The sequence below is a fragment of the Salmo trutta genome, chromosome 6, assembly GCF_901001165.1.
Source record: "Salmo trutta chromosome 6, fSalTru1.1, whole genome shotgun sequence".
Lineage (NCBI taxonomy): Eukaryota > Metazoa > Chordata > Actinopteri > Salmoniformes > Salmonidae > Salmo > Salmo trutta.
Window position 1 is genome coordinate 36,133,851 of NC_042962.1, and position 26,941 is coordinate 36,160,791.

Consider the following 26,941-nt stretch of genomic DNA (forward strand, 5'->3'; position numbering starts at 1 on the left):
CCCCCTCTGTGCATGAAAGAGGAGGGGCGGGGCGCGGGGAGCAGTGCAGAGAGCTCCGGGTCTGCAGCTTGCTTGGAGCAAGGATCAAAGCGCAAATTTGAACTATATCGATATATGTGAAATGGTCTAATTTCATATCACATTTAAAATATATCGATATATTTTTTATATCGATATATCGCCCAGCCCTAGTAATAATACAAATTATTGATACATAATGAGTAACGATAACTTGGCTATATACAAGCGGTACCAGTACCAAGTTGATGTGCAGGGGTACAAGGTAACTGAGATAGAAATGTACATATAACTACGAATAAAGTGACAGATAGTAAACAGTATGAGTCACGTGATGAGTCACAAAAAGTGCAAAAGGGTGAATGTCTGGGTAGGTATTTGGTTAACCATTTAACTAACTATTTAGCAGTCTTATGGCGTGGGGGTAGAAGCTGTTCAGGGTCCTGTTGGTTCCAGACTGAGTGCATCGGTACAGTCTATGACTTGGGTGGCTGGAGTCGTTGACAATTTTTTGGGCCTTCCTCTGACACCGCCTGGTATAGAGGTCCTGGATGGCAGGGAGCTCGGCCTCAGTGATGTACTCGGCCGTCCGCACTACCCTCTGTAGCACCTAGCACTTTTTAATGATTTTTACTCTTTCAAAACTAAATTAATTATCTTCTTTATGGATAACATATGTAGGCTAGCTGCTCAGTAAGCTAAAAACTCATCTAAACCATATGCAGACCAGACCAGACCTGGCATTACACAGAACTGTACTCTCATTCTATGTAGCCTAGTAGGTGAAATGGAAAATGAATGTAGCCAAATCACAACTACTTGTTATATTACTAGATAGCTTACAAATACTAGTGTCCAATTAATAAAGTAGCTACAGTGAGGGAAAAAAGTATTTGATCCCCTGCTGATTTTGTACATTTGCCCACTGACAAAGAACTGATCAGTCTATAACTTTAATGGTAGGTTTATTTGAACAGTGAGAGACAGAATAACAAAAAAATCCAGAAAAACACGTCAAAAATGTTATAAATTGATTTGCATTTTAATGAGGGACATAAGTACTTGACCACTTCTCATTCAGAAATATTTCTGGCTCCCAGGTGTCTTTTATACAAGTAAAGAGCTGAGATTAGGAGCACATTCTTAAAGGGAGTGCTCCTAATCTCAGTTTGTTACCTGTATAAAATACACCTGTCCACAGAAGCAATCAATCAATCAGATTCCAAACTCTCCACCATGGCCAAGACCAAAGAGCTCTCCAAGGATGTCAGGGACAAGATTGTAGACCTACACAAGGCTGGAATGGCTACAAGACCATCGCCAAGCAACTTGGTGAGAAGGTGAGAACAGTTGGTGAGATTATTGGCAAATGGAAGAAATACAAAAGAACTGTCAATCTCCCTCGGCCTGGGGCTCCATGCAAGATCTCGCCTCGTGGAGTTGCAATGATCATGAGAACGGTGAGGAATCAGCCCAGAACTACACGGGAGGATCTTGTCAATGATCTCAAGGCAGCTGGGACCATAGTCACCAAGAAAACAATTGGTAACACACTACGCCGTGAAGGACTGAAATCCTGCAGCACCCGCAAGGTCCCCCTGCTCAAGAAAGCACATATACATGCCCGTCTGAAGTTTGCCAATGAACATCTGAATGATTCACAGGACAACTGGGTAAAGTGTTGTGGTCAGATGAGACCAAAATGGAGCTCTTTGGCATCAACTCAACTCGCCGTGTTTGGAGGAGGAGGAATGCTGCCTATGACCCCAAGAATACCATCCCCACCGTCAAACATGGAGGTGGAAACATTATGCTTTGGGGGTGTTTTTCTGCTAAGGGGAAAGGACAACTTCACCGCATCAAAGGGACGATGGACGGGGCCATGTACCGTCAAATCTTGGGTGAGAACCTTCCCTCAGCAAGGGCATTGAAAATGGGTCGTGGATGGGTATTCCAGCATGACAATGACCCAAAACACACGGCCAAGGCAACAAAGGAGTGGCTCAAGAAGAAGCACATTAAGGTCCTGGAGTGGCCTAGCCAGTCTCCAGACCTTAATCCCATAGAAAATCTGTGGAGGGAGCTGAAGGTTCGAGTTGCCAAACGTCAGCCTCGAAACCTTAATGACTTGGAGAAGATCCGCAAAGAGGAGTGGGACAAAATCCCTCCTGAGATGTGTGCAAACCTGGTGGCCAACTACAAGAAACGTCTGACCTCTGTGATTGCCAACAAGGGTTTTGCCACCAAGTACTAAGTCATGTTTTGCAGAGGGGTCAAATACTTATTTCCCTCATTAAAATGCAAATCATTTTATAACATTTTTGACATGAGTTTTTCTGGATTATTTTGTTGTTATTCTGTCTCTCACTGTTCAAATAAACCTACCATTAAAATTATAGACTGATAATTTCTTTGTCAGTGGGCAAACATACAAAATCAGCAGGGGATCAAATACTTTTTTCCCTCACTGTATGGCGGTAAAAAATGTATTGTATATCGATACTATGACTCCAAGTATTGATTTGTTAAAAATGATTTATTTCTTGCTAGGTAATTAACGTTAGCTAGCGCAAGTCGGCTGTACCTGCACCAAAACTCTGGTAGTTCTCATGCTATAGGTTGTTCTCAATATTCTTAAAAAATGTTTTAAATGGTGTGCCAACATGTTTTGAGCACTTATCTCCAAAACAAATGTTCTCATGGCTCTCACTTGTTCCTCTGCAGGAGACATATAGTGAGCAAAACGTTTGGAACATCAAATCACTATAAATCACAATCTCGAATCACAACACATATAGAATCAGAACCTAAGTATCGTGATAACATCATATTGTGAGGTCCGTGGCAATTCCCGGCCATATAATTTCTTTTAGAGTAAAGTGTGCTTCTGGCATGTTCGTAATGAAATAAATAAAAGGCATTTTTAGATAATCTCGGAGAAGAGAAGAAGGCATCTGCCCTGACTGGTGGCTAGTGGCTACAACACCATGGTTGTATCCCAATTGGCACCCTATTCCCTATGTTTGATGAGAACCCAATGGGACCTGGTCAAAAGTAGTGCACTACATAGGGAATATGGTGCCATTTGGGATGCAAGCCAGAAAGTTGGAGGAGGATGATGACAGTTTCCAGGTTGACAGTTTGGTGTCAGATCCTTATTCATGGCCTCAGTAGGAGGGAGGAAGAGATGGAGAGAGGAGAGAGAACGAGATTAATTGAATTGAGAGAGAGAGGGAGATATAAGAGAGAGAGACCTAGATTAGGGATGAGAGGACACAGATGAAGAGCCCTAATCAGGAAATTAAGGTTAGGTCTATTGCTACTTTAAATAACAAAAACATAACAAAAACAAGCAACAACAGTGCAGTCTAGATTGATGGTATCCAACAGATAGCTTAAGCAGAAAGGATAGTGGACTGTAGGCCTATACTAAGAATGTGTTAAGCTGTTTCTACTTGATAGCCCTCTATAAAAAAAGAGTTTCACAGTCAAAATATCTGCAGGCAGACATACGCTCACATCAAAACAATTTTGTTGAGATGACAACATCTGACATTATTATTATAGCTTTGGGCATTGTAATAGTTTCTGGAACTGAACCCTGACAAGGAATGAATGAAGGACAAATTGGTCTTGGTTACTCATTCTTACATAATCCTTAGTGAATAACTATTAATGTTTCTTCAAGTTATAGCCTATCTACTTGACTACCTACAGTGGCTTGCAAAAGTATTCACCCCCTTGGCATTTTTCCTGTTTTGCTGCCTTACAACCTGGAATTAAAATTGATTTTGGGGGGTTTAATTTGATTTACACAACATGCCTACCACTTTGAAGATGCAAAATATTTTTTATTGTGAAACAAACAAGAAATAAGACCAAAAAAAATGAAAACGTAACGTACATAACTATTCACCCCCCCAAAGTCAATACTTTGTAGAGCCACCTTTTGCGGCAATTACAGCTGCAAGTCTCTTGGGGTATGTCTCTGTAAGCTTGGCACATTCTTCAAGGCAAAACTGCTCCAGCTCCTTCAAGTTGGATGGGTTCCACTGGTGTACAGAAATCTTTAAGTCATACCACAGATTCTCAAGTGGATTGAGGTCTGGGCTTTGACTAGGCCATTCCAAGACATTTAAATGTTTCCCCTTAAACCACACGAGTGTTGCTTTAGCAGTATGCTTAACCTGTCTGGGCTAGGGGGCAGTATTTTCACAGCCGGATGAAAAACGTACCCAATTTAAACAGGTTACTACTCTGGCCCAGAAACTACAATATGCATATTAGTAGTAGATTTGGATAGAAAACACTCTGAAGTTTCTAAAACTGTTTGAATGGTGTCTGTGAGTATAACAGAACTCATATGGCAGGCAAAAACCTGAGAAAAATACAACCAGGAAATTAAAAATCTGGTGCCTGTAGGTATTTCAAGTCATTGCCAATCGAACAAACAGTGACTAAGGATTCATTTTGCACTTCTTAAGGCTTCCACTAGATGTCAACAGTCTTTAGAAAGTTGTTTGAGGCGTCTATGATGAACGGAGACCGAATGAGAAGGCTGGGAAGTTGGTAACCCAGGGAAGGACATCACTTCATTGGCGTGCATTCACGCGAGAGGAAGCTCTGTTCCAAAACGTTCTTCAAGACAATGCATGAGTCCGGTTGGAATATTACTGAATCTTCACGTTCCAAAGGCCCTAAAGATTGATGCTATACAACGTTTGACATGTTTGAACAAACGTATATAGATTTTTTTTTTTTACTTTTCATCGTGACATTTTCCTCGCGCGTCCTACATTTTGAGTAGCTTACTGAACGCGCAAACAACATGGAGTTATTTGGACATAAATTATGAACTTTATCGAACAAAACAACATTTATTGTGGACCTGGGATTCTTGGAAGTGCCTTCTGATGAATATTATTAAAGGTAAGTGAATATTTATAATGCTATTTATGCATTTAGATGACTCCAAAATGGCAGCTATCTGTATTGCGTAGTGTATTTTTCTGAGCACAGTACTCAGATTATTGCAAAGTGTGCTTTCCCAGTAAAGTTATTTTGAAATCTGTCAATGTGGTTGCATTCAGGAGATGTTAATCTATAGTTCTTTGAATAACAGTTTAATATTTTATCAACGTTTATGACGAGTATTTTTGTAAATTGTAGTACTGATTCTGATACTGTACGAGCTTCAATGCCATTCAACTCTCCTTCCGTGGTCTCCAACTGCTCCTAAACACAAGTAAAACTAAATGCATGCTCTTCAACCGATCGCTGCCTGCACCTGCCCGCCCATCCAGCATAACTTCTCTGGACGGTTCTAACTTAGAATTTGTGGACAACTACAAATACCTAGGTGTCTGGTTAGACTGTAAACTCTCCTTCCAGACTCACATCAATCATCTCCAATCCAAAGTGAAATCTAGAATTGGCTTCCTATTTCGCAACAAAGCATCCTTCACTCATGCTGCCAAACATACCCTCGTAAAACTGACCATCCTACCAATCCTCGACTTCGGCGATGTCATTTACAAAATAGCCTCCAATACCCTACTCAACAAGCTGGATGCAGTCTATCACAGTGCCATCCGTTTTGTCACCAAAGCCCCATATACAACCCACCACTGCGACCTGTATGCTCTCGTTGGCTGGCCTTCACTTCATCATCGTCGCCAAACACATTGGCTCCAGGTCATCTACAAGACCCTGCTAGGTAAAGTCCCCCCTTATCTCCGCTCACTGGTCACCATAGCAGCACCCACCTGTAGCACGCGCTCCAGCAGGTATATCTCTCTGGTCACCCCTAAAGCCAACTCCTCCTTTGGTCGTCTCTCCTTCCAGTTCTCAGCTGCCAATGATTGGAACGAACTACAAAAATCTCTAAAACTGGAAACACTTATCTCCCTCACTAGCTTTAAGCACCAGCTGTCAGAGCAGCTTACAGATCTCTTCACCTGTACATAGCCCATCTTTAATTGAGCCCAAACTACTACCTTTTCCCCTACTGTATTTATTTATTTTATTTATTTTGCTCCTTTGCACCATATTATTTATATTTTAACTTTTAACTTTCTTCAAACTACAAATCTACCATTCCAGTGTTTTTTCTTGCCATACTTTATTTACTTTGCCACCATGGCATTTTTTTGCCTTTACCTCCATTATCTCACATCATTTGCTCACATTGTATATAGTCTTATTTTTTTCTACTGCATCATTGATTGTATGTTGTTTTACTCCATGTGTAACTCTGTGTTTTGTATGTTGTCGAACTGCTTTGCTTTATCTTGGCCAGGTCGCAATTGTAAATGAGAACTTGTTCTCAACTTGCCTACCTGGTTAAATAAAGGTGAAATAAAAAATAAATAAAAATAAAAATAAAAAAATTCACCGGGAGTTTTGGGGGAAATACATTTTCTGAACGTCACGCGCAAATGTAAAATGCTGTTTTTGGATATAAATATGAACTTGATAGAACAGAAAATGCATGTATTGTCTAACATAATGTCCTAGGAGTGTCATCTAATGAAGATTGTCAAAGGTTAGTGCATAATGTTAGCTGGTTTTCTGCTTTTGGTGACGCCTGCCCTTGCATTGAAAATGGCTGTGTGTAATTTTGTGTCTATGTACTGTCCTAACATAATCTAACTTTATGCTTTCGCAGTAAAGCCTTTTTGAAATCGGACAACGTGGTTGGATTAAAGAGATGTTTATCTTTCAAATGGTGTAAAATAGTTGATTGTTTGAGAAATTGAAATTATTCGATTTTTGCTATCTTGTCAAGCAATCCCGTTACCGGGATGAGAACTGGAAGGGGTCCCATAGTTAAGGTCATTGTCCTGCTGGAAGGTGAACATCCATCCCAGTCTCACATCTCTGGAAGACTAAAGCAGGTTTCCCCTCAAGACTTTTCCTGTATATAGCGCCATCCATCATTCCTTCAATTCTGACCAGTTTCCCGTTCCCTGCCGATGAAAAACATCCCCACAGCATGATGCTGCCACCACCATGCTTCACTGTGGGGATGGTGCTCTCGGGGTGATGAGAGGTGTTGGGTTTGAGCCAGACAGCATTTTCCTTGATGGCTAAAAATATAATTTTTAGTCTCATCTGACCAAAGTACCTTCTTCCATATATTTGGGGAGTATCCCACATGCCTTTTGGTGAACACCAAACGTGTTTGCTTATTGTTTTCTTTAAGCAATGGCTTTTTTGACCACTCTTCTGTAAATCCCAGCTCTGTGGAGCATACGGCTTCAAGTGGTCCTATGGACAGATACCCCAATCTCTGCTGTGGAGCTTTGCATCTCCTTCAGGGTTATCTTTGGTCTCTTTGTTGTCTCTGATTAACGCCCTTCTTGCCTGGTCTGTGAGTTTTGATGGGCGGCCCTCTCTTGGCAGGTTTGTTGTGGTGCCATATTCTTTCCAGTTTTTAATAATGAATTTACTGGTGCTCCGTAGGATGTTCAAAGTTTCGGATACTTTTTTATAACCCAACCCTGATCTGTACTTATCCACAACATTGTCCCTGACCTGTTTGGACAGCTCCTTGGTCTTCATGGTGTCGCTTGCTTGGTGGTGCCCCTTGCAGACTCTGGGGCCTTTCAGAACAGTTGTGTATATATACACTGAGATCATGTGACAGATCATGTGACACTTAGATTGCACACAGGTGGACTTTATTTAACTAATTATGTGACTTCTGAAGGTAATTGGTTGCACCAGATCTTATATAGGGGCTTTATAGCAAAGGGGTGAATACATATGCACTCACCACTTTTCTGTTTTTTATTTTTTGGAAACATACATTTTTTTTCATTTCACTTCACCAATTTGGACTATTTTGTGTATGTCCATTACATGAAATCCAAATAAAAATCAATTTAAATTACAGGTTGTAATGCAACAAAATAGGAAAAACGCCAAGGGGGATGAATAGTTTTGCAAGGCACTGTATAAGACCAAGGAACAGTTCGAAATTTACTGGGGGGGGATCCAAAATGGGGGAGGGCATTGTAACTCTTTTTGCTTTGGGGAGGGTTGTGTTTTTGTATTGAGCACAGGGGAGGGTAGTACTTTTTTTCTGGTTTACATTCACAGTTTTGCAGTTTTTCCTATATAATGTATTCCATCCTAACCAACTTTTTCCATCAGCTTTCATGCGCCTTACACACTAGCCTACGTCACAGTACCCACATGTCTTGCCGCCATCGGCTCCGACCTTATATTCGTCACACTCGCACCTTTGATATTTGCCTATCCAAAGGCCATGAAACAACATGTTTCATTGCCCATGGTGAGGCTTTTTATCAGAGTAATTGACCTCACAACAAGCCAGATTCCAGTAACTTCCATGACAGCTTTGTGGTGCTGAAATGTGAAGCAGCAGCCGCGGTGCAATAGGGAGGTGGAAAGCACGTGGTGCAAAAAATTTGGCTAATTCAAGTAATTAATTTACTAATTAACAGTCTTCATTTTAATTCGAATTAACTAACAACAAGAGGGCTTTGTGTTGGAGCTTATTTCTGGCTATTTAAGAAATAAGAGGTCAGACTACCTGTTTGACAGATGAAATTATAGGCTATCTATAGATTTGTTGGCAATTCCTCCAATAGCGTCACCATTCCTTAAATACCTCTTTGTCCGTGAAGGGCTTGGTCTGTTAAGTTAAAACCAGTGCGCAAATTGAGGTAGGCGTATGGGAGCGTATGCCATAGCCTACTATTTGTTAAAGAAAATGGCAAAAAGCTTAACATCCCATCATGCTTAGGGTCATGTATGAAAATGCCCAGTTGTCTATTATTTTGGCTACCATGGTTAGAAGAGATCTCAGTGACCCCCCCACCGACTGTGATGGACAGTCGGTGCCTGTCACGACTTCAGCCGAAGTTGGTCCCTCTCCTTGTTCGGGCGGCGTTCGGCGGTCAAACTCGCCGACCTTCTAGCCATCACTGATCCTCTTTTCATTTTCCTTTGGTTTAGTCTTGTCTTATATCACACCTGGTTCCAATCCCATTCATTACATGTTGTGTATTTAACCCTCTGTTCCCCCTCATTGTCCTTGTCAGTGATTGTTTGTTTTGTAAGCTATGTGCAAGATATGTTCTGGTGTGCGACGGGTTTTGTACCCACTGGTATTATTTTGTATATTTAGATTTTCTGAGTTTTTGAGCATTTATTAAACTACTCCATTTTATACCAAGTTCGATCTCCTGCGTCTGACTTCCCTGCCACCAGCACGCACCCTTACAGAATCACCGACAACCTATGGAGTCAGCAGGAGCAGGTACCCCAGTAGTAGGGGTGGAGGAGCGCGTCCAGGTGGATGCAGCAATGCTTCACCATCGCCATGGACCGCATTGTCCAGACTATGGTCCGCTGGGAGACAGGGAGTTCTTCAAGCGCCTCCGCCAGCACTGGTGGGATTCGTCTCTCCCTGCCCCAGGAGTACAACGGAGAGGCTGCGAACTGCCAGGGGTTCCTGCTTCAACTGGAGCTATACCTGGCCACCGTCCACCTGGCTCAATCGGGCCGTGAGAGGGTGTCCGCACTCGTCTCATGCTTCACCGGGAAAGCCCTGGAGTGGGCCAACGCCGTGTGGAGAGAGGGAGGTGCGGCATTGGACCAGTTTCAAGAGTTCACCCGCCGTTTCCGGGCAGTCTTCGACCATCCCCCCCGAGGGTAGAGCGGCGGGTGAGCGCCTCTTCCATCTGAGGCAGGAGACGAGGAGCGCCCAGGAGTTCAGGATCCTGGCTGCCGGTGCGGGATGGAGCGACAGGGCCCTGATCGACCATTACCGCTGCAGTCTGCGCTAGGACGTTTGTCGGGAGTTAGCCTGCAGAGACACCACCCTCACGTTCGACCAGCTGGTGGACTTGTCCATCCGGCTGGACAACCTGCTGGCTACCCGCGGACGTTCTGATCGGGGTCTGGTGGTTCCATCCTCCCGCACCCCCTCTCCGATACCCATGGAGCTGGGAGGGGCGGTGCGCAGGGAGACCGGAGGGGGTTCCCGCTCGTGCACCATCTGTGGCCGCAGAGATCACACTGCCGGTCGGTGCCGGGTTGGTTCCTCTGGGGATCGAGGCAGCAGGCAGGGCGCTCTGGCTTCACCCCAGATGATCCGGCACCATTCTCACCCAGAGCCCTCTTTTGCACATATGTTTGTGTTTGTCACTTTCCCTGAGTTTTCCCCGCATTCCCAGCATAAGGCGCTCGTCGATTCAGGCGCGGCTGGGAATTGTATTGACAGAGCTTTAGCTCATAGTTTAGGGATCCCCATTGTTCCCGTGGATGTGCCTTTCCCCGTTCACGCCTTAGATAGTCGACCATTAGGGTCAGGGTGGATTAGGGAGGTCACCGCTCCTTTGGGCATGGTGACACAGGGGGGTCATACGGAGAGAATTAGTCTCTTCCTTATTGACTCTCCTGCGTTTTCCGTGGTGCTGGGCCTACCCTGGTTAGCTTGTCATAACCCCACTGTTTCTTGGCCACAGAGGGCTCTCACGGGGTGGTCGCGAGAGTGCTCAGGTAGGTGTTTAGGGGTTTCCGTTGGTGCTACTACGGTGGAGAGTCCAGACCAGGTCTCCACCGTGCGCATTCCCCCTGAATATGCCCATTTGGCTCTCGCCTTCTCCAAAAAGAAGGCAACTCAATTACCACCTCATCGACGGGGCAATTGTGCGATAGATCTCCTGGTAGACGCTGCACTTCCCAGGAGTCACTTGTATCCCCTCTCACAGGCGGAGACGGAGGCTATGGAAACATATGTCTCCGAATCCCTGCGTCAGGGGTACATTCGGTCCTCCACTTCACCTGCCTCCTCGAGTTTCTTTTTTGTGAAGAAGAAGGAGGGAGGTATGCGCCCGTGTATTGACTATCGGGGTCTGAATCAGATCACTGTGAGGTATAGTTACCCGCTACCGCTCATAGCCACAGCAATAGAGTCAATGCACGGGGCGCGCTTCTTCACCAAATTAGATCTCAGGAGCGCTTACAACCTGGTGCGTATCCGAGAGGGAGACGGTTTTCAGTACCACCTCTGGGCACTGAGTACCTCGTCATGCCGTACGGGTTGATGAATGCGCCATCAGTCTTCCAAGCCTGTGTAGACGAGATTTTCAGGGACCTGCACGGGCAGGGTGTAGTGGTGTATATAGATGACATTTTGATATACTCCGCTACACGCGCCGAGCATGTGCCCCTGGTGTGTAGAGTGCTTGGTCGCCTGTTGGAACATGACCTGTACGTCAAGGCTGAGAAATGCCTGTTCTTCCAACAGTCCGTCTCCGTAGGCTACCGTAGGCTACCATCAGCGCACAGAGAAATAGACATAGACAAAACTAATTTACTAGAGACATTGGTTATTTTATCTAAATTATGTTATTGATTTGTTACTAACCAGATGTGTTAAAAATGGAGTTCAAAATAGTGTCGGTTTATGAATTGGACTGCTATTAATATTATGATAGTGTTTCACAGTATTACTTACCCGCCAGTAATTGGCTGTAAAATTTGCCTATTGATTTCTCCCGAAAGAGCAGCATCGGTTGTCAAAATGGGAAAGCGGTTCTGACTTTGTGGCTGTGGTATATAGCTGAAATATCTTTGTAATTTTCTGGTTACTAAATTTCAGTTTATGTGAGGAAACAAGCACTGAATTGTGTGGGGTATCATTGTACCATCTAAATAGTGGTGAAATATATTTTCAATAACAAAAAGTATCGTTTTTACAGCTGTTTGAAGCAGGTGGACCAAAACTGAAAGTACAAGGCTCAACTCGTGCTTGACAACAGATGCCGCTCCGCTGGGAGAAATCAATAGGCCAATATCACAACACTGGTGGGTAAATAATACTGTGAAACACTATCATTACACTATTACCGGAGATATATTATAGACATTTTCTGAAATTACAATGCAAAAATAAAAATAAAATACTACGTGTAGCTCCTTTAAGGTAGGCTTGATTGAGCTATCCTATTACAATGGAACTAATAGAATATTTGCAAAAGGGCAAACCCCATCCATCTGGCAGGGTAAAGACAACTGTAAAAGTATTTGAAAGATTTTAAATAGTATTTGAACCCAGGTCTAGCAGAGACCCAGAGGAGGACATCCCATCTGCTCCATGCTTCAAATATTCCTTCAGAGGAGTCACAATTCTGTATTGATCCAAATATAATTGGAAACCTGACCAGACCACTGGGGGAGGGGCCAAAAACATTCCACTAACAGCCTCCTTATTGTTTGGCTTTGTGACATCATCGTCCAGCGGACCCTGTTCGGCGCTTCCTGAGGATGTGCGTCGATGGCTTGAGGGAACAGTGGCAGTGTCGCAAGTGTTTTCCAATCAGATTTCTCTACAGGACAAGCCTCTAAGTTTCTCTGAGACACTGTGGCGAAGGCTGAGTAGGAGTGTTTCCCAAATGGCACCCTATTTCCTATATAGTGCAGTACTTTTGACCAGGGCCATGGACCTGAGCCCAAATGGAACAAATGGCCAAACACAGGGCCATATTTCATCCACACCGTTACCCCAGCCCAGAATAATGTGGGGCTCCCTCCACTATAAGGGCCGGGTGGTGTGGTAGTGTGACAGGGAAACTATCCGGTCCCCTCTGTCCCGAGCCCAGACCACTGTGTCCGCTCTCTCTGTCTCAATCCTCTCTTTGCCTGTCTGTCTCTGTCTGTCTGTTTTACAGACTTGTATTAAACAACTGAGGGTGAGGGACCCTGGCTGGAACATGTGTACTACGTCCATCAAATCAAATCAAACTTTATTTGTCACATGCGCCGAATACAAGTGTAGACCTTACCGTGAAATGCTTACTTACAAGCCCTTAACCAACAGTGCAGTTCAAGAAGAGTTAAGAAAATATTTACCAAATAAACTAAAGTGAAAATTAATAAAAAGTAACACAATAACAAGGCTATATACAGGGGGTACTGGTACCAAGTCTATGTGCAGGAGTACAGGTTAGAGGTCATTTGTACATGTAGGTAGGGGTGAAGTGACTATGCATAGATAATAAACAGCGAGTAGCAGCAGTGTACAAAACAATTTGGGGGGGGCCTCAATGTAATAGTCCGGTGACCATTTGATTAATTGTTCAGCAGCCTTATGGCTTGGGGGTAGAAGCTGTTAAGGAACCTTTTGGTCCTAGACTTGGCGCTCCAGTACTGCTTGCCGTGCGGTAGCAGAGAAAACAGTCTATGACCTGGGTGACCTGAGTCTCTGCCAATTATATGGTCTTTCCTCTGACACCGCCGATTATATAGGTCCTGGATTGCAGGAAGCTTGGCCCCAGTGATGTACTGGGCCGTACGCACTACCCTCTGTAGCGTCTGACCAGACCACTGGTCAGACCAGCCTCTGTAGCGCCAAGCAGTTGCCATACCAGGCGGTGATGCAAATGGTCAGGATGCTCTCGATGGTGCAGCTGTATAACTTTTTGAGGATCTGGGGACCCATGCCAAATCTTTCCAGTCTCCTGAGGGGGAAAAGGTTATGTCGTGCCCTCATCACGACTGTCTTGGTGTGTCTGGACAATGATAGAACGTTGGTGATGTAGACACCAAGGAACTTGAAACACTCAACCTGCTCCACTACAGCCAAGTTGTTGTTAATGGGGGCCTGTTCAGCCCGCCTTTTCCTGTTGTCCACAGTCAGCTCCTTTGTCACATTGAGGGAGAGGTTTCACCACACTGCCAGTTCTCTGACCTCAGCCCTATAGGCTGTCTCAACGTTGCCGGTGATCAGGTCTACCACTGTGTCGTCAGCAAACTTAATGGTGGTGTTGGAGTCGTGTTTGGCCACGCAGTAGTGGGCGTACAGGAGGGGACTAAGTACACACCCCTGAGGGGCCCCAGTGTTGAGGAGCAGCATGGGAGACGTGTTTGTTGCCTACCCTTACCACCTGGGGGCGGCCCATCAGGAAGTCCAGGATCCAGTTTCAGGGGGAGGTGTTTCGTCCCAGGGTCCTTAGCTTAGCGATGAGCATTATGGGCACTATGGTGTTGAATGCTGCACTGTAGTCAATGAACACCATTCTGACATAGGTGTTCCTTTTGTCCAGGTGGGAAAGGGCAGTGTGGAGTGGGATTGATATTGCATCATCTGTGGATCTGTTGGGGCGGTATGCGAACTGGAGTGGGTCTAGGGTATCTGGGAGGATACTGTTGATGTGAGCCATGACCAGCCTTTCAAAGCACTTCATGGCTACCGACGTGAGTGCTACAGGGCAGTAATCGTTTAGGCAGGTTACCTTCGCTTCCTTGGGCACAGGGACTATGGTGGTCTGCTTGAAACATATAGGTATTACAGACTCAGTCAGGGGGAGGTTGAAAATGTCAGTGGAGACACTTGGCAGTTGGTCCGCGCATGCTTTGATTACACGTCCAGGTAATCCATCTGGCCCCGCGGCTTTGTGAATGTTGACCTGTTTAAAGTAGAGGTCGACCGATTATGATTTTTCAATGCCGATACCGATTATTGGAGGACCAAAAAAAGCCGTTACCAATTAATCGGCCGGTTAATATATATATATATATATATATATATATATATATATATATATATATATATATATATATATATATATATAAATATAATGTCGCCCACATTGAGGCATATATATAATGACAATTACAACAATACTGAATTAACACTTTTATTTTAATTTATAATACATATATAAAATATAAATATAATACATAAATAAATAAAATCTATTTAGTCTCAAATAAATAATGGTTTAAATAATGCAAAAAATGCAAAAAAAAACAGTGTTGGAGAAGAAAGTAAAAGTGCAATATGTGCCATGTAAAAAAGCTAACGTTTTAAAGTTCCTTGCTCAGAACATGAGAACATATGAAAGCTGGTGGTTCCTTTTAACATGAGTCTTCAATATTCCCAGTTAAGAAGTTTTAGGTTGTAGTTATTATAGGAATAGGACTATTTTTCTCTATACCATTTATATTTCATATACCTTTTGCCTATTTGATGTTCTTAGAGGTACTACAGTATTGCCAGTCTAATCTCGGGAGTTGATAGGCTTGAAATCATAAACAGCGCTGTGCTTCCAGCATTGTGAAGAGCTACTGGCAAATGCAGGAAAGTGCTGTTTGAATGAATGCTTACGAGCCTGCTGCTGCCTACCATCGCTCAGTGAGACTGCTCTATCAAATATCAAATCATAGACTTAACTATAATATAATAAACACACAGAAATACAAGCCTTAGGTTATTAATATGGTCAAATCCGGAAACTATAATTTCAAAAACAAAACATTTATTATTTCAGTGAAATACGGAACTGTTCCATATTTTATCGAACGGGTGGCATCCATAAGTCGAAATATTGCTGTTGCATTGCACAACCTTCAATGTCATAATTATGTAAAATTCTGGCAAATTAATTACCGTCTTTGTTAGGAAGAAATGGTCTTCACACAGTTTGCAACGAGCCAGGTGGCCCAAACTGCTGCATATACTCTGACGCAAATGCGCTTTTGTTAAATCATCACCCGTTGGGCAAAGTAGGCTGTGATTCGATGATAAATTGATTGATTATATGCAACACAGGACAAGCTAGTTAAACTAGTAATATCATCAACCATGTGTAGTTAACTAGTGATTATGTTAAGATTGATTGTTTTTTAATAAGTTTAATGCTAGCTAGCAACTTACCTTGGCTCCTTGCTGCACTCGCGTAACAGGTGGTCAGCCTGCCACGCAGTCTCCTCGTGGATTGCAATGTAATCGGCCATAATCGGTGTCCAAAAATGCCGATTACCGATTCTAATGAAAACTAGAAAGTCGGCCCTAATTAATCAGTCGACCTCCAGTTTAAAGGTCTTGCTCACATCGGCTACCGAGAGCGTTATCACACAGTCATCCAGAACAGCTGGTGCTCTCGTGCAACACTAGACCTAACAACAATGTCGCCCACATTGAGGCAATTAGTGCATGAAGTAATACTTAAATGAAATAAGTTGGTGGGTGTTTTAACTACTCCCATGACAATGTTTTCCTTTTGTGAATAGCAGACTTCTTACGGACAATGGCATGTAGGTTGTTCACTCCACATATTCTGCGTTCCAAGTGGCATACCATTCCCTCTATAAGGTATAGTGTACCATTTGGGACGCACTCAAAAGTAGTGCATCCTATAGGGAATAGAGTGCCAGTAGGGATGCATCCATCGTTTCCCTCCAAAACTTGACAGAGTGGGAGCGAGTGAGCGAGTCAGTGGCTGCCGTATCAAAGGCCCTGATGGACCAGATAGGTTGGGATGGGATGTTACGTTGTTCTTCAATGGAGTCAGTAACACATTACAGACCAGACTTAATTCACTTCAGACACACTAGAGTGATCTACTCAAACAGTGTCATACGTCTTTTTAATGCTCTGCTGATTCGTCAATTATCGTTAAAGCAAATTCTGATGAGCCAAAAACATAATGGACAGCATTGCAGTGTGTCAAAAAAACAAAATGGAATGTTTTGTTGCATATTAGTGTTGTACTCAATGCAATAGCCCACTGGGCATAAACTGTTTGAATCAACGTTGTTTTCACGTCATTTCAACCCCCCAAAAAAATCTATGCCCAGCAAACCGGGAACATTCCCAGAACATTAGCTAAAATTCCCATTAAGTTCTAGTTAGGGTATTATCAGGGCATTCGCGAAAAAAGCACTGTCGTTGCACAAATGTACCTAACCATAAACATCAATGCCCTTCTTAAAATCACTACACAAGTATATATTTTTTAAACCTGCATATTTAGTTAAAATAAATTCATGTTAGAAGGCAATATTAACTAGGGAAATTGTGTCACTTCTCTTGCGTTCTTTGCAAGCAGAGGCTGGGTATATGCAGCAGTTTGGGTCACCTGGCTCGTTGCGAAATGTGTGAAGACCATTTCTTCCTAACAAAGACTAATTAATTTGCCAGAATTTTACATAATTATGACATAACATTGAAGGTTGTGCAATGTAACAGCAATATTTAGACTTATGGATGCCACCCGTTCGATAAAATACGGAACGGTTCCGTATTTCACTGAAAGAATAAATGTTTTGTTTCGAAATGATCGTTTCTGGATTTGACCATATTAATGACCTAAGGTTCGTATTTCTGTGTGTTAATTATAATTAAGTCTATGATTTGATATTTGATAGAGCAGTCTGACTGAGCGGTGGTAGGCAGCAGCTTGCTCGTAAGCATTCATGCAACAGCACTTTCCTGCATTTGCCAGTAGCTCTTCGCAATGCTTGAAGTACAGCTCTGTTTATGACTTCAAGCCTATCAACTCCTGAGATTAGGCTGGCAATATTATAGTGCCTATAAGAACATCCAATACACAAAGGTATATGAAATACAAATGGTATAGAGAGAAATAGTCCTATAATAACTACAACCTAAAACTTCTTAACTGGGAATATTTAAGACTCATGATAAAAAGGAACCTCCAGCTTTCATATGTTCTCATGTTCTGAGCAAGGAACTTTTCAACGTTAGCTTTTTTACATGGTGTCACGATTTTCGTAGTGGAGAGAAGACCAAAATGCAGCAGGTATGTGAATACTCATTCTTTTAATGAAATTACTCAAAGCATCCACAGGAAAAAACAAACAATAACCAATACTCACGACCAAACAGTGTGGCAGGCTAAACCAGCAGTGCTCACAAACAATTACACACAAACACACCCTACTAATATAGGACTCCCAATCAAAGGCAACTCAACACACCTGCCTTCAATTGGGAGTCCAATTCCAATTAACTCTACATAGAAAACAAATCTAGAACCTATACCCACAACTAACTAACTAAACCTAGAAATACATAAACACAGAGCAGTGCCCAAAACCCCCGGAATACATAAATAAAACAACCTACTACCTACACCACCACCCCGAACCATATAAAACAAATACCCTCTGCCACATCCTGACCAAACTACAACAACACATAACCCTTAACTGGTCAGGACGTGACACATGGCACATATTGCACTTTTACTTTCTTCTCTAACACTGTGTTTTTGCATGTTTCATTATTTATGAGACTAAACTGACTTTTATTTATGTATTATATTAAGTTAAAATAAGTGTTCCTTCAGTATTGTTGTAATTGTCATTATTACAAATATATATAAAAATCGTCCGATTAATCGGTATCGTCTTTTTTTTGGTCCTCCAATAAATCGGTATCGGCGTTGAAAAATCATAAATGGTCGACCTCTAGTCTACACCCCACTCCAGTTTTAAAACGAAACATGTAAAAGCATTGGCAGAAACTCGTTGTTCCAAAAGACATTGCCAATGCAAGCATATGATAACATTTACAGTGTAAAATACTTCTTGGAACGTATTGAAAAGCCTCTGTCTGAAACATTAGCAGGTTTAAGCCCCTGATATACAGTTCTCTGCAGTTCCCAAAATAATTGCATCAAGTATGACTAACTCTCCAGCACTATATCCCAGGAGATGTTTTGTTTTTTTGACACATAGAAATAGTATTACGGGATGTTGACTTGAATGGTGATGTTCCTATGTTCCATTCTAGTAATTATATTTCTGTTTTTGACCCTGTCCACTGCTCAGCTTGTCTTTACATGGTCATTAGTTCTCATCAATGTTCTGGGGCAACCTTCAGATGACAGAGGCATGTTTTATCAGACAGAACCACTGTGATCAAAGGATTAACACACTACAGTACACTAACCCGCTGCTAATCAGGTATGGACAGACTTGGCAGGCAGCTGTACACTCAGTCTTCAGTGAAGGGGGGAAGAAAGGAGAAAGAATCAAAACAACTTCTGAGACAAAATGTCCAGAACTCAAAATTAATGACTGATATCACGACATGACTGATGTCATACTCTTTGATAAGGCAAAATCTGTGTCAGCTGCTATCTTGTGAACTACTCAATAACATCCTACAGAACGAGTGCAACAGACCAAAAAGTGTGTGTGTGTGTGTGGGGGGTCTCTCTGGCTAACTGACTTATTGCTGTATGGCTCTTTGAGATAAGTGATGGAAACTGAATTGGTACAGTATGAGTCACTTAGCCAGGCTACATCCATGCAACGCCTTTGGAATGCTGTGGCTGTGCTGACCAGCCGTTTCCTTTCCTCTCCTCTAGTGCTGCCGGAATTAATGAGCCACTTCCCTCTTTACCCCAGTCTCCCGGGTGCATCCAACGGGCCTTACTTTCTCACACCAACCCTGCCAAAGGAGGGTATGTGTCAAAGCACACACTCACACACACTCTCTCGCTCAAGCACACGCACACACTGAACTCAAACCCCAGAGACAAACTTGTTTAGGTGCATCTCAAGGAGTTTCTCCCTCTCTATTTACATGGTGAGTGTCTGTACTGTTCTCTTTCAAAAACTTCAGTGATGTTACCAAAAGATAAAAGTGTCAATCTAAGAATGCCAGAGAAATAAGATTGTAATAACATTATTACAAATGTAACTGAAGAAGTCACAGCTAACATTAACCTCTCTGTTAACACTGCCTGTTGTTTGAGTATCTGTTCTCTGTCTAGACAATGGGTTTTAGTCTACTGCTTCATTTTAGGCGGCAGATAGCCTAGTGGTTAGAGCGTTGGGCTAGTAACCAAAAGGTTGCTGGATCGAGTCCCTGAGCTGACAAGGTAAAAATCTGTCATTCTGCCCCTGAACAAGGCAGTTAACCCACTGTTCCCCAGCAGGCTGTCATTGTAAATAAGAATTTGTTCTTAACTGACTTCCCTCGTTAAATAAAAATCTAACTGTTGTGAATCAATGATCACTTATAATGGTGCCGGACGGGATGGCTGAGGTTTTATGGGCTCCTAACCAAGTGTGCTATTTTGTTAGTTTTTTTTGCATTGTTTGTAACTTATTTTGTACATAAAGTTGCTGCTACCGTCTCTTATGACCGAAAAGAGCTTCTGGACATCAGATTACTCACCTCGAACTGGACAAAGATTTGTTTTCTTTAATGAGTCCGACACAAAGGATATACTTGCTTTCCGGAGACCAGGCCGGAATTCCCGTCATTTGCGTGAAAAAAAGGCGGCGACACAGAGGAGAAGGTCGGGGTGACTTGTGAGGATTCGGAGGCAAGTGAGTAAATCGCCACTAACATTGGTTCTATTGGCCAACGTGCAATCACTGGAAAACAAACTCGATGATCTACGGTCAAGACTATCATACCAACGGGACATAAAAAACTGTAATATCTTATGTTTCACAGAGTTATGGCTGAACGACGACACGGATAATATAGAGCTGGTTCGGTTTTCCTTGCTTCGGCAGGACAGAGCAGCAATGTCTGGTAAGACGAGGGGCAGGGTTATGTCTACTTGTCAATAACTGCTGGTGCGCGATGTATAATATTAAAGAAGTCTTGAGGTATTGCTCGCCGGAGGTAGAGTACCTCATGATAAGCTGTAGACCACACTATCTAGCAAGAGAGTTCTCATCTATATTATACGTAGCCGTCTATTTACCACCACAAACCGTTGCTGGCATTAAGACCGCACTCAACGAGCTGTGTAAGGCCATAAGCAAACAAGAAAATGCTAATCCAGAAGCAGCGCTCCTAGTGGCCGTGGACTTTAATGCAGGCAAACTTAAATGTGTTTCACCTACGTTTTACCACCATGTCACATGTGCAACCATAGAAAAAAAAGAAACTCTAGACCACCTTTACTCCACACACAGAGACACATACAAAGCTCTCCCTCGCCCTCCATTTGGTAAATCTGACCATAATTATATCCTCCTGATTCCTGCTTACAAGCAAAAACTAAAGCAGGAAGTAACAGTGACTGGCTCAATACGGAAGTGGTTAGATGACGCGGATGCTACGCAACAGGACTGCGCTCCCGAGTGGAGCAGCGGTCTAAGGCACTGCATCTCAGTGCTAGAGGCGTCACTACAGACACCCTGGTTTGATTCCAGACGGTATCACAACCGGCTGTGTTTGGGAGTCCCATAGGGTGGTGCACAATTGGCCCAGCGTCGTCTGGGTTTCGCCGGCGTAGGCCGTCATTGTAACTATGAATTTGTTATTAACTGACTTGCCCAGTTACATAAAACCTAAACAAATTAAATACATTTTGCTAGCACAGACCGGAATATGTTCTGTGATTCCACCAATGGCATTGATGAGTCTACCACCTCAGTCACCGGCTTCATCAATAAGTGCATCTACGTTGTCGTCCCCACAGTGACCGTACGTACAGTTAAAGTCTAAAGTTTACATACACTTAGGTTGGAGTCGTTAAAACTCATTTTTCAACCACTCCACAAATTTATTGTTAACAAACTATAGTTTTGGCAAGTCAGTTAGGGCATCTACTTTATGCATGACACAAGTAATTTTTCCAACAATTGTTTACAGACAGATTATTTCACTTATAATTTACTGTATCACAATTCCAGTGGGTCAGAAGTTTACATACACTAAGTTGACTGTGCCTTTAAACAGCTTGGAAAATACCAGAAAAGGATGTCATGGCTTTAGAAGCTTCTGATAGGCTAATTGACATCATTTGAGTCAATTGGAGGTGTACCTGTGGATATATTTCAAGGCCAACTTCAAACTCAGTGCCTCTTTGCTTGACATCATGGGAAAATCAAAACAAATCAGCCAAGACCTCAGAAAAGAAATGTAGACCTCCACAAGTCTGGTTCATCCTTGGGAGCAATTTCCAAATGCCTGAAGGTACCACGTTCATCTGTACAAACAGTAGTACGCAAGTATGAACACCATGGGACCACGCAGCCGTCATACCGCTCAGGAAGGAGACGCGTTCTATCTCCTAGAGATGAATGTACTTAGGTGCAAAAAGTGCAAATCAATCCCAGAACAACAGCAAAGGACTTTGTGAAGATGCTGGAGAAAACAGGTATATCCACAGTAAAATGAGTCCTATATCGACATAACCTGAAAGGCTGCTCAGCAAGGAAGAAGCCACTGCTTCAAAACCGCCATAAAAAAGCCAGACTACGGTTTGCAACTGCACATGGGGACAAAGATCGTACTTTTTGGAGAAATGTCCTCTGGTCTGATGAAACAAAAATATAAATGTTTGGCCATAATGACCATCGTTATGTTTGGAGGGGGAGGCATGCCAAAGAACACCATCCCAACCGTGAAGCACGGGGGTGGCAGCATCATGTTGTGGAGGTGCTTTGCTGCAGGAGGGACTGGTGAACTTCACAAAATAGATGGCATCATGAGGCAGGAAAATTATGTGGATGTATTGAAGCAACATCTCAAGACATCAGTCAGGAAGTTAAAGCTTGGTCGCAAATGGGTCTTCCAAATGGACAATGACCCCAAGCATACTTCCAAAGTTGTGGCAAAATGGCTTAAGGACAACAAAGTCAAGGTGTTGGAGTGGCCATCACAAATCCCTGACCTCAATCCTATAAAGATTTGTGGGCAGAACTTAAAAAGCGTGTTTTTTTTGCTCTCAGAAAAAAAGTCAACACCGCCAGCACATTTCAATGACAAAGAATGGGTCACAAAACTTGCTTACCTGTGCGACATATTCAACCTGCTCAACGAACTCAATCTGTCACTTCAGGGGAGAATGACAACGGTCTGTAAGTTGTCAGATGAAGTGGCTGCATTCGAAGCCAAATGGGAACTGTGGGGACGGTGAGTGAACATGGGCATATTTGACATGTTCCAAACATTAGCAGGGATTTTGGGAAAGACTGAGACTGGGCAGTCTTTCTCCCAGCTGGTGCGCAATCACCTAGCTTCACTGTCAATGGAGCTTGAGCGTTACTTCCCAACCGCCAAAGACCCACGAAGTGCGAAGGAATGGATCTGCGACCCATTTGTGAATGTCCCAGGTAAATCGTCCATGTCCATGCAGGAAGGAGATCAACTCCTTGTGGTTGCAAATGACGGTGGCCTTAAAAGTATGTTTGAGATAACCAGAAGGTCGGCAGAGATTAAGTTTTCAATCAAGGCTGAATATCCTGAGAGAGCCACAAAAGCACTTAAAACATTGCTTCCATTTCCAACATCATATCTCTGCGAAGCTGGGTTTTCCGCAATGACGGCAACAAAAACGAAATTACAGAGTAGACTGGACACAAGGAACATGTCACTGTCTAACAATCAACCGTCTTGTTGCTGGGAGACAAACAGCAACATGGTGAGTTGCAATGTTTTTATTATATGGTCTTTTATAATATCACGTTAGACCTACTTGAACTAAAGTCTGGGAAAATATTGTCTATATGAGACGACAGGTTTTTTGCAGGTGGTGCAAAAAAGGTTGGGGACCGCTGCTCTAGAGGACACTAAGGGAAAGGTCAAGAGAAAGATATTGGCTGGCTTTCAACACCCCCTCTTACTCCATTCGAATGCTTTTCCTTTCATATGGCCTACTACATCTGTGTGTATAATTTTCCATTTATACACAATCACAATAGGGCTTTGGTTTTCTCATTGGTGATTTTACAAGCCGATCTTAAAAAGTATTGCGTGGACTGGTCACCACTCAGTTATAGAGGTTATTATTACTAATATTATAAAATCACTAGACTCATTACATAGGCATGTTACATTTGGCCTTCATTATCAGTGTTTTCAGGAAGCAGACCTTACTTTTCTCCATGTAATCCAAGATAAGTGACGCCTGGCAAAACTCTCTTCCTCTTTTCTTTCCTTCAACCCCACTCCTCTCTCCCTAAAGGTTATATTGAGTTCTCCTCCTAGGTGACAAAAAACAGACCAAGTAAGTGGGAATAAGTGGTAGAGTCAAGTTTTCATACAGCATCACAGAATGAGCAATGGGCTAGACAATCTGAAATGTCAGAATGAAGTGAAACAAGTCATTACCCTTTTCATTCTTTGTGCAATACTCATCATGGCCCTCAAGTTGTATATAGGTATCACCATCTTGCTATGTTTTTGTTTACTCACAAGAGGACAAGAAATACAAACGGACCTGATGGTCCTCATGCTGCAGTGGTAGACTGAACTAACAAGCAGTGTGGCCGACTACTATGAATGTATTAAAAATGGAGTAGCCTGTGCTAGTCTAGTTAGTTGACCATGAGCATACATCCCATCAGTTGTTGACCTTGTCCCCTCGCGGCTGTTATCATCACCATAGGTCATTTCCCTGAGATTTTACACTTCAGCACGCGCAGGTTCTCTCTCTGTCTGTCAACACAGTCAGTATAAGACACATGCACATCGCCTATAGCCCAAATCTGTAAGTAAATGTCTCTATTATTGTTAAATTGTCACTATTAATCCACCAGCATAACTCTATTGTAGAACGAAACGCTTTAAACGTGTAAACGTTTTTAAAGTTCGACGAAATGGGACAAATGTGTAGTGATGATATAGTGATGATTGGTTGTTGTTGCAAATGTGGACGCACATGTGAATGAGAATATGTTGCAGGTGCGACAAACATCAAAGCTAGCCGCCTGCATTTGACATACCAACCATATCCCATTGCTGGGTCATTGCTATTCTCACTGTCATTTGTTGTTAGTTACACATATTTCAAATATAACTGCCCTGTGAAGATAGCAAGATTGAAGGCGTTCGTGCTCACTGGATTAAACGCTGTAATGTTAAACTTTAGGAAAAACATATAATATTTGCTAGATAACTCTCTTGTACAGAGAGCCACAATGTTTGTTATTTTAATCTTCAGCAAGCTATTGATAGCTGGCTATATTGTAAACCCGCGAAATTTTGCTAAATGTTCAGTATAGCTTGCTAGGTATGTCTGAAGCGCCGTTGCAGGTAATGCTTCAGCGAGGCTAGCTAGCACTTAATATGGAAGTTGAAAAATAAATCTGTAAATGGTCATTCCGTTCGTGGTCCTCGTTGCTCTGTCATCCATTCCCCAATTGTATCCTATCTTTACATCCCATTTTATTATCGGCATTACAGTGAGCTAACTACAGATAAAATGCTAGCAAATGCAGCAGATATGAAGATCACCAGCCAGCCAGACTGAGGTTGCAAATTGAGGCATCCTTAGCAGATGCGCCTCTGCTCTGTTTACTTCATGCCAACAGCATTCTTCAACCTTCTCTCCCTCTGCCGAATATGTATCCAGCGGACACAGCTAAATATTACTCGATACCATATACAATTCGTTGTTTTCTTGTATTACATTTCACACATAGGCTACGGCTATCATCACCCTGAAAATACGCATGTATAGACTTTTTTTACCTTGGAGATGCGTAGGGTCGCGTTGCCGTGTAGTACTAGTTCCCTGCACTCAGCATCTACCGCTAAGAGAGCTCTGTGCTGTAGGGAGTATTTGCAACATGCCTATTCGGGGGCGGCACCTGGAGGGGCGCAGGAGCAGACAGTTCCCCAGCGCCCTATTAGCAGCAAGGAATATATTTTCACCAGTAGTGCTGCTGGATGATTTTGTGTTCTAGGGCTGGGACAGATTTTTTTCACTTTTCAATTAGCCTAGCAAACTAATTGAGATCATGATAGTAGCCTTAGTTAACAGTTAGGTAAGTAGTTACTAACTTTTATTTTGCCCTTATTTAACAATGGTAAGTCAACATCTAACGAACTCCATGCCATTGAGAAACTAATAGGTAAAGCACAAGGTAATAAAACCTTGCAATTAAAGGTGTACTATGCAGAAATCAATCCGCCATTTCCTGGTTGCTAAAGTTTGAACAGTTTGCCTAATTTCAGTTTGTGACAAAACAAGCAAATATAGTGTAGACTCATTGTCAAATCTAAACCGCTTAGAAATATATTTTGCATAACCACAAATATTGTATTTTCAGCTGTTTGAAGCTGATGTAAAAAACGAAAGTAAAAGACTCAAAAACTAAATTTAAGAACGGGAAGCATAGAAGTAATGCACATAGAACAGATATACCGCTTCTTAGACTTGCTTTCAATGAGAATGACAGATCTATAACTCACGTGAATTTAACACACAAACACACACACAGAGAAATACAGTAGGAGTACACCAGCAATCGCGCATCCATACACACATACCTGAATGTTTTCATTGCTGAATGTTCACAGATGGAGAGTTGTTCTCTTTTTTCCACCACATAGAAGAACAGAGGAAACAAAAGACCCCCATAATATTGACACAGATGTTGCAAATAACTGAATCCCCCAAAACTGAGGGAGGGAACTGGCATTTTCTGTCTGCCTCAACCTGTGTATTCCCACAACAGAAATAATTCTAGTAGTAGGCTATAATGTCTGTGATTCACCCATTCTAACGTTTTAATATAGGTCTATTGCCTAATTTATTTGTAATGGCCCTTCTGCCTGCTGTTACTATGCTCCCTTGGTGATTGACCCAACTATATGCTCATGTTTACAGAGCCAGCGTCCCAAATGGCACCATATTAGAGCCCTATTGGCCCTGGTCAAAAGTAGTGCATTATATTTGGGACAGCCAGTCTGCCTTAAAGGGATACTTAAGGATTTTGGCAATGAAGCCCTTTATCTACTTCCCCAGAGTCAGATGGACTACGTGCAGTTTGAAGGAAGTTGCTGACTAGAGTTAGCACAATTGCTAATTAGCACTAGCACAATGATGGGAAGTTTATGGTAACTGCTAGCATGCTAGTAGATACCATAGACTTTCAGTCATTGCGCTAACGCTAGTTAGCATTGGCTTGAGGGACTACCTCTAACTTCCTTCATACTGGATGCAGACAAATAAAAATGGTATCCAAGAGTTCATCTGACTCTGGGGAAATAGATAAACTGCTTAATTACCAAAATCTCGAAGTATCGATTTAACTTCAAATTACTTATCTGCTTCCTGTAATCTAGCCATTGTTTGAGTCTGTGGCCAGCGGCCCATAGTCATCTCCTGTGGGCCATTATATATGTAAGAACAACATTAATACGGCAAGTCATAGT

The 26,941-nt window shown here is 42.6% G+C and overlaps 1 protein-coding gene across 3 annotated transcripts in view; it reads right to left on the reverse strand.

The window, feature by feature from the left end:
* Positions 1–25,371, reverse strand: part of LOC115195880 (uncharacterized) — a 43,268-nt gene extending 17,897 nt beyond the window's left edge. Inside the window, exons 1-2 of one of the 3 annotated variants that reach the window (XM_029756207.1) lie at positions 25,253–25,371; positions 23,657–23,763 (exon numbers count right to left, since the gene is read on the reverse strand). The gene's annotated coding sequence lies outside the window, so the exon portion shown is untranslated. Of the gene's footprint in view, positions 1–23,651; positions 23,764–25,252 lie in introns of all 3 variants that reach the window. The other 2 variants (XM_029756209.1, XM_029756210.1) reach the window with 2 other exon arrangements.
* Between the last annotated feature and the right edge of the window lie 1,570 nt (positions 25,372–26,941).